General features: G+C 42.1%; 1 pseudogene; it reads right to left on the reverse strand.

Moving 5' to 3' along the window:
• Window positions 1-12002: 12002 nt before the first annotated feature.
• On the reverse strand, window positions 12003-12871 carry LOC103591451 (annotated as a pseudogene).
• Between the last annotated feature and the right edge of the window lie 230 nt (window positions 12872-13101).

The raw sequence follows: 13101 nt of genomic DNA on the forward strand, positions 1-13101 counted from the left end.
CAACTTGATTTTAACTATGCATATACCTATATAACCACCTAGATGGTGGAGTGGTTTTTTTTTTTTTTTGGGGGGGGGGGGCTGGCCAGTAAGGGGATCCAAACCCTAAAAAATTATTATTTTTTAGGCTAGTCAAGTGAAGTAGTGGGAATGTGGGAGTGAAGAGGAACAAAGGAAGTAGTGATTTTAACATATGCTTAGTCTTGAAATCCGTCATAGCTTGAAAGTGGCTGAAACATCTTTTCAAAGAAATGAATTGTTTCTTTTCAAAATGTTTTGGTTTGTGAAGTTGATATGAAAGTGACTGCACTTTCCAAAACCTTGCAGCTTATCTGATGGAAAGTATTTCATACGCTTGACCCAAGAGAGGCAGCCACATCATCTAACACAAATCTTTGCAGATAGATGACCCCTTACAGGTGCCTCTCCTCCTTCCTGTAGTTGCCACTAGGGGTTTCCCCCTCCTGACTCTGTTCCCTAATCCCTGTAGTCTCACCAACAGTCATCTCAGTGTGGAGTACGAGGAGCTGATTTCTGTACTTCTCAGATTCCTGTATCCCCAGAGACTCTTTTCTTCCTCAGTTCTCCTCTTTCATCACTCCTTATCCCTTCCCCAGAGATTTATTCACTCTGACCTGTTCCCCTGCTGCATTTCAGGCCATGCCCCCTCCCCCAGGGGTTGGGGGGATACTGAAAATCTGCTCTTGTCTTCTTCAGTGTCTGTATTCGAAATCTTACCATTTAAGCAGCTCACATGCCACCTCCTCCAGGAAGCCTTCTCTGGTTGTCCCAGCTCAAAGGACTAGCACAGTCCTTTACTGGACCTCTCAACACACTCATCACTTTCTTTATATCACATATTTGTGCAGGTCTCCTCTTATCTTCTGGACCCAACCAGCTTTGTGCCTGAGTGAATCTTTATTTACTCCTGCTGGGGCTGCAGCAGATGGGGGCTACGTTTTTAGTTGCTGGGTTGTAAGTGAACACATTTTTCTGTCTGTTGTACAGAGCATTTCAGTTCTCCAGAACCTTATACTTTTGTATATACTCTGGCTCTCTGGTGAACAGCCTTTTATGAGCTGAGACATAGCTCCCATAAACAACACTGTCCACATGGGAAACCCATTTTGAGTTCCATGAGTTATATTAGGAACTTTGGAAACACAGCCTGCCCTTCAAGGGAGAATAGTCACAGGGTTAACTTGACAACTTAAAAGGAAACAAAAAACATGTTTTCCAACCACAAGAGTGGTGACTAGTTATTCTTTATTTCCAACAAGGCCCCAAAAGAAAATTCTAAGGATTAAGTAAGCTCAGATGCTCAAAGAAATGGAATCAATCACTCTCAAAAATGTTCTCAACTTTGAGTCTGAAAGTGATGGACCTGTCATTAATGGAAAAACACACTTTAAAGGTTGTAAAATATATAAGGTTGAAAAATTCCAGTCCCACTGATCTTGTGGTTTTAATGACTATAAAGCAGATGACATAAAAAATACTCATTCATCTTCATTCGTTAAAATTTTACCTGGGAATTTCCATTTCGAAGGTATTTAGTGAGAGTGAATGATGCATTGAGGGCATAGAGGCTTTGGTTTCTTAATGGATGATCTTGCACAAAGAACCAATTCAGGATATGGCAGCCGAGGACGGTGTAATTTAACTTCTGTGTCAGTGGTTTCTAGGAAGTGCTGCTCAGTGACTGGTTTCTAGGACAGAGCCTGTAGGGGGCAGGTGGAAAGGCTAGTTTCAAATTCTCCATTGTCCTACTTTTGACATAAGCATTCCCCAGAGGAAGTAGGTGGTCCTTCTGTTAAATTTTATCAGAAAATAAATCCATGAATTGGATTGAATATAAATGAAAGTCCAGATGTTAGCTGCAGATGGACATTTTGAATATACAAACTACTCCCTTCCTGCTTGTAAACTAAGAAGAAAAAGTGAGTTTTTTCCAAGTTTAAACACATCAACACAGTGGTGGTGCCACGTGTCTCCTGGGTCTCTGCTTTGCCAGAGTAATTGAAACACATGCTTAAGTATCCTCCCCACTAGTCACTTCCCTGCAGCTCAAAAACACTTAGAGTTCTTTTTCATTATCGACCCCTGCTAATCTAATCTCCAGCGAAATCAGAGCAAAATCATGTTCTCACAGTCACAGGTTTTCGACTGAGGGCCATGCCAGAGGAGTTTTGTTCTTGGGCTTACAGGGTTTGGGGAAATGCGATTTAAGACCAGTGGAAAGCTGTGAAATTGGGCCAGTGAGGAAAGGAAAGGGGTGGTGGCTGGTTCAGAGGCCAGCTGAGAAACGTCATCAATTTATAGCTCAGGGCACAGTGGACGCAGTGGTGCCACCTCCTGAGTGAACTCTCTAAAAGGTGGCATCCAACCTGCCACGTACCTGAGGGAAACCTTTCAAGCTTTTCCTGTCACCTTCTAGATCCAGTGCATGCTCTTTCAACAGGCTGACAGGGCTCTCCTCATTCTGGCCTGGCCTGATATTCCAGCCTCATCTCCTTGGCATCTAGGTTCCAGCCATGCCAAAGACCATTCAATTTCCTCGAGCCATTCTGCTTCTAAGTCTCTGCCTGTGCTGTTCTCATAGGCCCTGGAGCCCTTTGTATCTTTCAACCTCTGCCCCCGACTCCTACCTTGCCCCTAAAACTCTTGGCCTTCAGGTCTCAACTTAGGGTCCCAGGGGAAGAAACATCTACCTGTCCCTGTCAAAAAGTAGGCCCCACGGTGCTGGCACAGCATGCTGGCTCACTCTCACCTGGCATTCTTTACCCTCTCTGGTAACTGCCCCTTCTCCCCACTGAACAGTAAGCTCTAAGGGGGTCAGGAACTGTGAGCGTGTCACATACTATGCGTGGAACATAGTAGGCACTTATATACTCCACAGGGGAGAAGGCAGGGTTTAAAATGCCCTGTCTGGGACTTGGGTTGGTCTTAAGAGTGACTTCCAGCACCAGGAGCCAAGGATGTGTAAATATTGGATCTCCAGAGGCCAGTGTAAGTCTCTGGTGCAGGGTTAAAGGTCCTTAGGGACTGCGGCTGCCTGGCACAGTTCTAGAAACACTGGACATTTATGTGATAGACTTTGGGAATGTCAGCCCTACAGAGTACAAAAACAAGGTTCCTTTGTCCATTCCCATGTACCAGTGTTGAAGGAACACTTTGCACAGGACCTGGAACAAAATAAGAAAAATATGGACAAATTAAATGAATACAATTCAAGCAGTTAATTATGTAATTTTTATTATAAGCGTATTATTTGATTCAAAAGATTCTCCTTTACTCTGATCCCGTGTTCTTCCCATGTTTTGGTATTAAAATTTCTTTGTATGAAGTGACAGTGATAAGAGAAGATAGTTTCAAGAGTCCTTACTTGGCAAAATAATAAGTGGTAAAACTTGCTATCCACGTGAGGGAAAAAAAAATTCAATTTCTATTTCACACCACTCTAAAAAGAAGTTCTAGATAGATAAAAGCTTAAATGTGAAAGGCAAAACTAAAAGACTTCTTGAAGACTATAGAGAATATTCTCAAGGAAAAGGTTTTCATAAATAAGACACAAAAACTCTAATCATAAGTAGATAAATTTGTCTACATTAAGAACTCTTCACCAAGACATCATAAAGAATAAAGTCACAAAATGAGATATCTGCAACACATAATTGACAAAGAAATAGTATCCCGAATACATACACACACATATATACATGTGCTGTGGTTTGAATGTTTTTGTCTCCTCCAAAATTCATGTTGAAACTTAATTCCCAATGCAACGGTATAAAGAGGTGTGGCCTTTAGGAGGTGATTGAGTCATGAGGGCAGAGCCCTGCTGGGATTAGATGCCTTCACAAAAGGGTTTGAGGAGGGAGTTTGTACCTTCCACCATGAGAGGACACAGTGTTCCTTCTCTCTGGAGGATGCAGCAACAGGTGCTGTCCTGGAAGTGGAGATGGGTCTCTCACCAGACACTAAACTTGCTGGAGCTTTCATCTTGGACTCTCAGCCTCCACAACTGAGAGAAAGAAATTTCTGTTTGTTATTATAAATTAACCAGTAGTCTCAGGTTTGTTTTTTTTTTTTTTTTTTTTTTTTTTAATAGCACAGATGAACTAAGACAGCCTATATGGATGTATAAAAACTCAAACAAGAAATAGACAAACTAATAGAAAAGCGGGTAAGAGACTTCAACAGACATTTCACAGAAGTGGAAATCTAAATGGTCAATCAACAAAAGTAAAAGTATCCAACTTTATTAGTACTCAGGGAAATGCAAATTATAACAAAACACCATTTCACACCCACCAGATGGCAAAAATTTTAAATGCTGGTGATACCAAGTGCTAGAGATAATGTGGAGCAATGGGAATTCTCATGCTCTGCTGGTGGGAGGGCAAAATGGTAGCATCACTTTGAAAAAAGTTGGCATTAACTGAAAAGGTTAAAGATGTGCACATTGCCATCACCCTGCAGTCTCCCTCCCACATTTACACCCTAGAGAAATGTGCACAGGTGCACTGGGATGTGCGCACTAGAACGGTCAGAGCAGCTCATCAGCCCCAAACTGCACATAGCCAACGTTCACCTATAGCAGTGATCAACTGTGGCAGAGCCTACAGTGGACTAATATGAGAAAGCAATGAGAGAGAAAGATTTCCTAAAAATCAAAATTAAGCAGAAAAAGACAGAATACAAATGATGTGATTCCATTTATACAAGTTCAAAAACAGGCAAAACCAAACTATGTTTTTAGGGATATATGTAGGAGGATTTGTATAAAAAATCATCATCACAAAGTCACAGTAACAAATACTTCTGGGTGGGGAAAACTACAGGGGGCGGTGCTTTTTAGGTGCTGGCAAAACATCCTATTTCTAGCTGGGTTGTGGTTGTATGAATGTTTGCTTTATATTTACTATACTGTAAATGTTTTATGTTCTTTTCTGTATGGTATTTCACACTTAAGTTGCCCAACTTAAGAAGGACATCCCTTTTCTTACAAAAGTTCTACTGATTGCAAATCTCTAAGACTGGGAAGCACCTCTTTATGTAGTACTCAATGAATGCTGAATGCAGGTATTTTAGAAAGGACTCAAAGTAGGCTGGAGGAGACTTTCAGGAGGAAGAGAAGCTGGAGCTGGATCTTTGATAACTGTGTATTACGGGTTCTCTCAATGCCTAGAGGGGTGGGAAAGTGATAGCATGATAGCCAAAGTTTCAGTCGGCGAGGGGGCTTGTGGGGGCCAGGGTGCTAGTGGAGGAGAAGCTACAAAATAAAGTCCAGATTCCCATCAGGCACTCAGGGTCCACCACATGGTAACTTGTGCCTTTTCACTGGCAACGAAGTTGTTTAATGGCTAGTGAGTAGTTTTTAACTCTTCATTATTAAAATTCTCAAACGTACACAAAAACAGAATAGTCTAATGAACCCCTATGTACCCATCACTTGGCCTCCGCAACTATCAGCATTTCAAGTGGCTTTTGTCATTTTTCCATTGTCTCCATCCATATCTACGTGCTCTGGGAGTGCGGCCCAGTCCAAGGAAGGATAAAACACATTTAAGAATATTTGAATTCTAATTTTTGTGTTATGTTGGGATGTCATTGTTTGTGAGATAAAGAGCAAAGAACACAAGAATTATAATCTCCTGCCCCAGGTTATTCCCTGGCTCCTGACCCCATAATCATACAGTCTTTGTGCTGGGAGAGGGTCTGTTGATGGTAAAGTTGGACAGGTCAGTCCTACTGCAATGTGCTTCCCCAACCCTGTGTGGGTTACCCCAGGCAGAGAGAAGCCCTTCACGAAGGGATGTTCTTTGGAAAGAACTGGCTCCATAATCACACTGATTCCAGATGTCACCAGATTCAATAACTGCCACGCCTGTCCAATCAGAATGAAGAGCAAGTGGCTCTTACCTGGGAGGTGATGGGAATCCATTGCATGCCCACAGCAGAGCCTGCAGCCCAGTCTGAGTGGTAATCAGGAAAGGGAAGAAGATGCCTTCCCTTCCCTGAGTAGAGGAAGCTCAACTGTCCTCAAGTCATGTCATCAGGTTTGGGCTCCGGTCCATGTCAAAGAATACTGGTAACTTAAACTTAGGCCTGCATCATCACTCGAGGAAGCACATGTTCCTGGGGAGCAAGGAAGCTCGTCTGCTTCTTCTGTGAAGCACATCACAAGGCCCTTTGGTAGAACAGTTGTAAGGGAACCACAGAACATGGAAATGTATATGAAAACGTGCTAGGACTCCTCAGGGGAAATGTCAAGGGCTGTTTTGAAGCTTATCTGTCCAGGTGGAAAAATGGGAGGCTTGGAACATGTCCTATTCCGCTGGGGGTTTCTGTCAGTGACCTTACGAGACATGACCAGCCTCAGTGCTTTGTGTAGCACCGTGCACTGAGCGTTCCACAGGGGCTAAGACGCTCTTCCTGCAGAGGCCACCCCCTTGAAAGCTAAGGCAGCAGTGTAAGCAACGTCAAAATGAGAAATTCATTCTGTGTGCTGGTTTCTTAACAAATGAAGCTGAAACTGCCATCCATCAGTGAAGCAGGCCAGAAATCACACGACAACAAACAGGGTACTTCTCAAAGGAGAGGTCAAGTACAATTGTACGCAGAACGAAACAGGATAATTTTATTCTAATTTTTTCTTAAAATAAAGATACAACAGAAGTTTTACAATTCAGTGTGATTAGACGTGATTTATAATTTTAACACTAAACAAAGAACTACTACTACAAATTATACTATTACTAGAGCAAAGAGAAACTACCTTTCTGATCAAAATGTACCACAGTTTAACTCACTTAGAAAATTTCCTAAGTTTTCGGGCCGGCCCGTGGCTCACTCGGTAGAGTGCGGTGCTAATAACACCAAGGCCCCGGGTTCGGATCCCACATAGGGATGGCCGGTTCGCTCACTGGCTGAGCGTGGTGCTGACAGCACCAAGTCAAGGGTTAAGATCCCCTTACCGGTCATCTTTTTAAAAAAAAAAAAAAAAAAAGAAAATTTCCTAAGTTTTCTAAGCTAAACTTTTTTAGAAAGTGTTTGTGGAAAGCCTTTAATCTCAAATACTTAAACTATATTTGCAACTACTGAATGCCTTCGCTAACTCATTAGTCAAATGCTTCCCCAATTTAGAAACCAATGACCAAGTTTTGATCTTATTTTTGCAGCTATAAAACAAGAAAACAACAAAATATTTTCTAAGAACAGAAGCTTTCTGAAAACTTCCATTACCTTTTCTGGATCAGTACCTGACTGAAATGTTCAAATATTTATATTGCACACACACAAAAAATTTGAGCAGCATACTATGTGTGTCTGAGAACCTGACAAACAATAAGATTGGAAAAAATCCCTAAATTATGTTCTATTTACATGATTTAAATATATAGTTTCTATATCTTTAATTAATATAGGTAAAAAGGTAAACTTCAGAACAGCACAGAAATACAAATGTATTTAGAGTTTTACAAAATATATTCAACCCCTCAGACATGCACAATTTTTAATTTTAGAGTTAACATACAAGGGAGTTAGTTTCTTCTCCTTCATAACGAAAGCAGGAAGTCGTGTGTACAAAATTATTTACATGAAAAGAATAAAGATCCACATTCCTTTTCTTTGTCCTTGACAAATATTTACGGAATGTTGGAAATTATGAAAAAACAATTCCAATGTTGCGAAGTCCAAAGACTTGGAATGAAAAAACTCCTAGTGGCACATTATGCTATGTGGAATAACAATCATTTTCAAGTTATCAGGGCAGCATTCTCTACCATGTCTAAAGGCTACCAAGGGACTGGGTGGAAATACCTTGCCATCTCTGATAAAAAATCAGAGCATGCAAATGTCGATGTCATTTCAAGGGTCCCACCCAATTCTCCAATAAAATAACAGACAACATTTAATAGCTACTGTCCTAACAGGCTACTTTCCATAATTGCTGAAGCAGACAAGTACATGAGGTTAAGGATCAGTACATTGGCTCCTTATAGAGCTGAAATGCTCCCAAATTCATCACTAGCACTTGAGGGAAAAAGACCACTGGCTGTAACTTCCACAAAACTTTTCTCCACAAAATATAAAATAATAACAGTACCTACCTAACAGGGAGATAATGTTATATTAGGTTCATTTTAAAACTTGTAGCTAGCAGGTTAAAATTCTAAATTCTTTCTGAAAGAATTCTTACAATCTTCAGCGTATTAAATACTGCTCTCAAAACACTTTCATTCAGATTTTAAGTACCTTGTTGGTCAGCCACACAACAACTTCTCATTTCCTCTTTCTAATTTGTTTTCTCCTTGGCTTTCCAAAAGAAATTTTTCTAAAAAACATCAAATGCTTTGTATAGGACTTAGAAAGCAGAAGGTTGAGGGAAGTCACATCATATGCTCTGGTTTCTGCCAAAGTATATTGCTGCTAGGGCCGGCCTGTGGCTCACTTGGGAGAGCGTGGTGCTGACAACACCAAGTCAAGGGTTAAGATCCCCTTGCTGGTCATCTTTTATTTAAAAAAAAAGTATATTGCTGCTGTTTTTCTTAAAGCAAAAGTAGATGAGAATTGTTTTAGGGCTTGGGGACTAGTGAATCACTAATGGATTTGGGGACAGACTATTCACACTGGTTATGTGAGCCAAATACATATGCAAAATCATTCTAAGCCTTTGACATGCAACTTTTTCTATCCATCTAGACCATGGCTGTAGCTTTACCTCTCTGCCTTATCTATACCATTGTCATTACAGCACCTCATGAATTAAATTATACGAGGGACTTTTCCCAAACACTACACTTAAGTTATCTAGACAGCAGTGAAGCCACGACCAAGCTACAGATGTAGTCTGTGTGCCTGGCACACCTGAAAAAGGCTGGCTAACACAATCTCCCTCAGGCAGGCCTAGTTACCAAACACTCAGTTCTTAGACATGAATGCCTTGGTGCAAACACTGCCACCAACACACACACCTTTACCAGTGATATGTCAGAAGATGGCACGGAGCTGGCTCCTCTGGCTCACAGAGCCAGTGTTTGGAGGGGGGCTACCGCTTCTAAGCTGTCCACTCAGCTGGAGTCTAGAATGAAAGCCTGAAGTATGTAGACTCACAGGACAAGAGGCCAGGCTTCCTGCCTTCAATTATGCTGGCCTCAGGGCCCCTGCCAACAATATAATGGCCTATGTTCCTTGAAAACTCCAACACCTCCCAGAACCTGAAGGAAATATGGGCATGGGGTTTTGACCATTTCCATGATGAAAATTCTGTCTTCTGAGTCGTTTTATGTTGAAAGACAGTTAAGTGACCACTTTAGGAGTTGAACTCTTAACTAGAAACATTAACAAAGCTCAATTAAAGTATATGTTCAAATGGGGAACAAGTGATAGTAAAGCAAAGTTAAATTTTCCTTGACCAATTTTATTTCAGAGGACTCCAACGTATGGGTTGGGCTTCTTTTGAACAGTGAGAGATGTGAGCTTACCCCAATCACACAAACCATACAAACTAAATGAAGGACAGGCATCTTGCCTGCTGACCCCTCACAGGGCTCCTAGCTCTCTAGCAGTGTGATCTTCTGGCAGTAGAGGTAACAATTGCACATGAATACATTATTGCACTCCAACTAATGCTGAGGCCTCATGAAACAAGATGTCAGAATGAACTCTTTATAGTCTCATGGCAAAACTGATTAAGTATTTTTAAAAATTTTGTTTGGTATTACTTTCTTCTCTTCCATTAATATTTCCTGAGGTTAACTTACCTGACAGAAGTGAAATTAATGGAGTTCTCACATTAAACCCTTCAATTTATCATCACTGAATTCTTGTATTACTATGTTCAAATGGAAGTATGCTTTTAGATTTGCTGGCCTAAAACACAAATTGGAAAATTTAAGGATATTGCGATTTTGTTCCCATGTTCATTTCACAAGACTTAGGAGGATTTACTTCTTAAATAAATATTTCATAAGGGGTAACTCAAATATAACCAGTGTCCTTCTTAATTAGGCTCCCTGTTTTCACAACACTGTTTATATCATATGCAGATTATACTCACAATATATTTTCCAAGTAGCCTTTGTTACTTCAAAGGCAGTCTGCTCCCCAAAAGTACTCCCTGAGAACAGCTATCCAAGATCCCCTGGAAAAGCAAATGAGAGCTGAGCAAGGCAAACACATGAGGTGCATCTGTGTACAAATCATCAGTAGATGGCACACACGTGCATGTGTCTAACAAGAGGCCAGATGTCCTTTATGAAACAGGTGACTGATGTAATGGTAGTTTTCTTCTCTTACCTCTTGTTTTTCTAAGTGTGAGCTAAAATGAGGTTTCTATTTAATATTTATGGGCCACCTTGCTCTTCTTTTATAAATACTTTCAGAAGAGCACAGGGATTGATTACAGGAGGATTTTCTGTCAGGGAAGTAAGAAGGCTGAGTGCCTCGAAAGGCTTTAGGAAGAATAAGACTAGAGAAAACTTGTAGGTCTGTAAACACTCAATGAAAAACTGGTCAAAAGAAGAAATAGAAGGCACAAACCTTGGATAAAAAAAACGCTTGTAAAAGACTGCAACGTGATTAGGATTGACAAATCTAGCACTCAGGTCTTTGAAAATACTGCCCTATAGACACATTCATGTTAAATTGTTTCAACATCACTGCAACCACCACTACACTACTTCTCTGCACACCCACTTGCACAATTAGGAAGAGGAGGAAAGCACGGTGACACTCCTTGATGCCCCAAAGCAAGTTTTAAGGGATTTGGAAAGAACAAATTAGAAATATGGAACAGAACACCTCATCCTCAGAACTACCACTTCTGATGTTCACATTTCTGGAAGGAAGTAAACTGATAAATGTGTTATGTGGGTAGAAAACAGACAAAACATCATCATACAACTCAGCAAAATAATAAAGGGTAGACTGTATGGCCCTTTAACTTCATAAGCACATTTTAGGGCCAACATTAAAGAAATTAAAATAGTAATATAACTTAATTTTAGCAAATATAAATTACAGTGACCAACTAGATATTCAAACAGCAAAACAGAACAAAATTTACATAAGCAAAAACTTTTCTAAAGTAAGCAAATGTACAATGTCAGAACTCAAAACTCATTAGAAGGTTCATTGTGTGTTTTAATCAGGCTCAGGCTGAAATAAAAGTAGTCGATTTAAACCCCAACCTGGAAAGCCATCCCTGCTATGGCTGTGATTTCATCTTTTCAGCATCCTGCAACATTCATTTAGATAAAAGGCAACTGTCCATGTAAACAGTTTGAAGTATCAATCCCCTGCTGTGGACCTGTGGCTGATGATGAAGAACAGTCTGGGAGCAGCAGATGGACAGGGAACACATAAACCTAAGAAAGCAAGAGCAACCTTTGATGACCTGCTCAGGGCTTCCCATCGGGTGGCTCAGTGAGACTTTGCGGGGTGGAATTGGTGAAAGTAGAAAGCCATGAAGACATAGCTGTCTTTGCACTGGAAAAAGCTCCTCCAACTGATTGGCCAACAGCTTTTCCTGTTTGTACAACATTCCGACTGGTTGTGACCATGACGTTTCCAATCTTTTTGCCACGTTCACTATTCTGAACAGAATGTGAGAATCTTAACTTCATGTCTGACACTGAGTACTGTCCTTGAAATGGATGGTTTGGATTTATTTCTGCAAGTGCTGGATGCTTGTTGCTGTTCCACACCCTGTAGTTGTGAGTATTCTTCCATGCTGTAACAAAAGTGGTCCCGTAGTCTGATAATATCTTTTCATTATCTAACTGCAGCGTGGCAGCCAGCAGGGCATGGATGTAGACTGCAAACTGGGCCCGAAGCAGGGCATGGATGTAGACTACAAACTGGGCCCGGATCCATTCATCACCTCCCTCCCAGCCTGTGCCATCCAGGAAGACGTCATCCCGGTTCTCAGTCACGTGCCTCACTAGGTAATCTGCGAACCTTAGGTCTGCAGTGGTTGGAATAAGCAGCTTCCTGAGTTCTGGATCATGGGTCTGGATCAGAGCTTCTTCTACCTTTGTGAAGATGGCCAGGGGCATGCCATACTGGTCTTCTTCCAAACCTGAGATGAGCCCTGGTATCAGGACCACCTGCCCAATGTGAGCTTGAGGTTGTACAGTAATTGGAGGACTATCTGAGGGCACAGAGTCCTTTGGAAATAAGATTGTCTGATCTGATCCCACCTGCTCTCTTTCTTTCAAGTTGGGGTCCTCTAAGATACTAGGATCCAAGGTCTCCCAGTCACTTTCTGAAGACTCTGGAGATGGGCGAGATGGAAGTTTCAAATATTGATTGGTATTATTTGGTTCCTGTCCTTTGCTGTCATCTTCTTGGAACAAATGCTCTTCAGTCTTGATGGCAGCACCGTCTCCATGGTTTCCTGCCATGATTTTTTTGACAGTTCCCAAGTTGGTATTTGAAATGTCAGAAGTAGACCCACAAACAAAATTATCTGCAGGAGGATTGCTTTCCTGAAGTCCAGCTTCTTCAGTCATACTCTTTCGGGGTCTGTACTGAGAACAGTCACTGAGACCATGTTCAATCATGCCTGGCAGCCCTTCTTGTGGTGAAAGCCGACCACCACGATGTGCAGCACGGGCCCCCGGGGGGCGCCATTGCCGCCCCGCCCGGCCTTCTCCATGGGCAGCCGCCGCGGGCCGGCAAGACAACGACTCCACCCGCCAAGGGCTGCGGGCCGGACGCCCCCGCGGTGCGCGGCGGACGGAGAGCGGCGGATTTCAGGTGTCAGCGAGGGCGCCGCATGCGGGCCTCGCCGGGGTCCCGGAGGAGGCCGAGCAGCTCCCGCAGCTCCGCGCCGCCCCCCGGGGCCGCAGCCGCTCTTCATTTGCAAGATTTTAAAGTTGGCAGATAAAGCCAGTGTAAGATGGTACTACTGCTCTCAATAGTGACACCTGTTTGGAATGATAGTAATGAAGTTTGTCCCCCTCTTCTTTTAGGACCCCCTCTGGTTCACTCCCATGGCTACTTAGAGGCACTTGATCCGGCACCCCTGTATTTTTCCTGCAGTTTCTAGTCCACTCATGGAGGAAATTCCTTCTTTCCTCTGGACAAATT

This window comes from Galeopterus variegatus, unplaced genomic scaffold, assembly GCF_000696425.1.
Source record: "Galeopterus variegatus unplaced genomic scaffold, G_variegatus-3.0.2 Scaffold970, whole genome shotgun sequence".
NCBI classification, from domain to species: domain Eukaryota; kingdom Metazoa; phylum Chordata; class Mammalia; order Dermoptera; family Cynocephalidae; genus Galeopterus; species Galeopterus variegatus.